We start from the raw sequence: 2,725 nt of genomic DNA on the forward strand, positions 1-2,725 counted from the left end.
CCTTGGAGCGGTTTCTTGGGGCTACCTGAGATGCTGTCTCCAGGGCTTAAGTTCTAATTTCACCCCAAGTAAAACTTAACTCTCAACTTTCAGGTTGTATTTTCATCTATTTAAAAACCCTACATTTGTTTCCTAGGATTTAGGAGTCAAAAGATATGATCATTTTTATGGGTTTTGACATAGATTGCCAAACTGCCGTCTATCAGAAAGTTGTTATATATATATATACATTATCTTTTTTCTATTTCTTTGGGCCGCTCCTGCGGCATATGGAGGTTCCCAGGATAGGGGTCTAATCGGAACTGTAGCCACCGGCCTATGCCAGAGCCATAGCAACGTGGGATCCAAGCCGCATTTGCAACCTACACCACAGCTCACGGCAACGCTAGATCGTTAACCCACTGAGCAAGGGCAGGGATCGAACCCACAACCTCATGGTTCCTAGTCGGATTCGTTAACTACTGCACCACGACAGGAACTCCCAGAAAGTTGTTATATTTTTATACAACTCCAGAAATTAATGAGAGCTACTTTCTTTTCACTTTTCATAATAATGTACATTTCTCTTTGAAACATTGTCATTTTTATAGATGAAAACGGTTATTATTCAAATTTGCCTTACTAGAGAGTAGATATTTGTTCATATAACTATTATCCATTTGCATTTGTTTCGTTAATAAAAAGCTTCTCCATGTTCTTTGCTCATATTTTTACTGACTTTCCCTTACTGGTAGGAGCTCTTCTTTACAATACAGTGACCCACTCTCTAAACCAGGTTTTAGACATGCTTTCTTGCTGTCACTTTTAGAAAGTTTTTCAATTCACTATTTGAAAAATATTCACCAAGCATTTTCTTCCAACATTCAATCTTTAAAAACTAAAGAAAAAACAATAATATGAATTCATTTTGGAAGTTGTGAAGAAGTGAGGCTGTTGTTTCCGCCACTCATTTGGCTACCCAGTTGTTCTCCTTTTAATAATTCATCCTTTCTCCACTGACAGCGCATGTGAGGTTGTGAGATGCTATTGTTTTTAATACAAAAGGTACACATGCACACACACACTTTTCTCCTTCTTTTACTAATGCAGACCTAGACCCCAGGTGCTTGTAGGACCAACCTGTGTTTAAGTATTTATTTTTAAAAAAATCACTCCAGGAGTTCCCATCGTGGCGTAGTGGTTAACGAATCCGACTAGGAACCATGAGGTTGCGGGTTCAATCCCTGGCCTTGCTCAGTGGGTTAAGGATCCGGTGTTGCTGTGAGCTGTGGTGTAGGCTGCAGATGAGGCTCGGATCCCGAGTTGCTGTGGCTCTGGCATAGGCAGGCAGCTACAGCTCTGATTAGACCCTTAGCCTGGGAACCTTCATATGCGGTGAGAAACGGCCCAAGAAAAGGCAAAAAGACAAAAAATAAATAAATAAATAAATAATCACTCCTGTTTGTACTTAAGCACTATTCTCTTTTGCACAGCCGAATATTTGCAATTATGTTCTATGTTGGGCATTCTGTTGCAAAAATAAAATCAGGTCAAGAACTCTGAAAAAAAATTTAAAAAATAAAAATAATAAAAAACAGTAAGTCAATAAGTTTTGGACCTGAGCCAGTCCCAATCTTGAGCCAGTCATTCTCAAGGAACACAGAAGTATTTTTATTGCCATGCCCAGTAACTAATTTGATGTTACCCAGTAATTTGGTACTAGTACTCGAGTAATTGTAGATACACTTACTAGAGAAAAGACTCAATACATTTGCTGTAGCCATATTATAACTCAATTTAAGAATGTCAGTGGACTCAAGACGAAGTTGATAATCACTTAAATAAAGGTTCGTTTCTGGAAGCTTGCGAACAGTGCGTCAGGGTTCTTTTCCGAAAGTTCTCATATTCCTGGGTGTCAAATGGGGCAAAAGGGCCACAGAAGGAACCCATGTTAGGTTAGATCAGGTCTAGGGAGCTGATAAAAACAGGTAGTAGGGGACATTTTAATTTTTCAACTAGAGTCTCGATTTTGCGATTTTGAGTGACATCACTTGGGATTTAAATACCATGAGTGATTTAGCTCCACCAGAAGAAAACTACAGAGAACTATCTATAGTCGTTTTGTGGCCCTAGAAAAGCAAAATGCTAATTCCTAAATCTCAGAGGGTAGTTTTTATTCTCAGGGGGGAGCAGGGAAGAGAAAGGTAAAGGAGGGTTTTCTCCTGCTACCTCCTTTCTAAGGCTTGCTCTAGCCGTCAACAATATTTTGGGGTTCACTGAGCCAAACCAGATCTCTCAATCGATTCTACCCAGAGCGCTAAGTATGGCAGGCAAAGCTACGTTATGACGTTAGGAACATCCGCAACTCTAATCTCTAATAGTTTCTCGACGGCAGGCCGGGTATTAGCCCAGCGAGAAAATAAAAGACCTAAATCTGGGACCTTTGTATTCCATGGGGCGTTTCCAGCTGAGATCTGATTTCAGGAGTAAGCTCCACCCACCCGTTAGCTCCCTCTAGGAAATATTTTTATTCGACCTCTTCTCACCCAGGCCACCCCTCTCACCCCTGTTCCTCTACAACATCTCTTGTTATCGTGTTCCATTAACCTCACAGTCTTGTTTCCACCTCCTCCCGAAAAACTGCAGTTTTAGGGGTTACGGCCGTGTCTCCCTAGCAACCGTATCTCAAATGGCCGCCGGAAGAGGCTACGGTCACGTGGTCCCAGGACTTCCGGATTTGCAACGT

At 41.2% G+C, this 2,725-nt stretch overlaps 1 protein-coding gene across 2 annotated transcripts in view; it reads right to left on the reverse strand.

Annotated features, from left to right (window-relative positions):
- TMEM232 (transmembrane protein 232) overlaps positions 1 to 2,725 on the reverse strand; it is a 293,389-nt gene that overhangs the window by 246,762 nt on the left and 43,902 nt on the right. The window lies entirely within an intron of this gene.

This window comes from Sus scrofa, chromosome 2 (genome assembly GCF_054392235.1).
Source record: "Sus scrofa isolate SSC_HxYL_T2T_F1_AM1 chromosome 2, Sscrofa_HxYL_maternal_Yorkshire_Landrace_v2.0, whole genome shotgun sequence".
NCBI lineage: Eukaryota > Metazoa > Chordata > Mammalia > Artiodactyla > Suidae > Sus > Sus scrofa.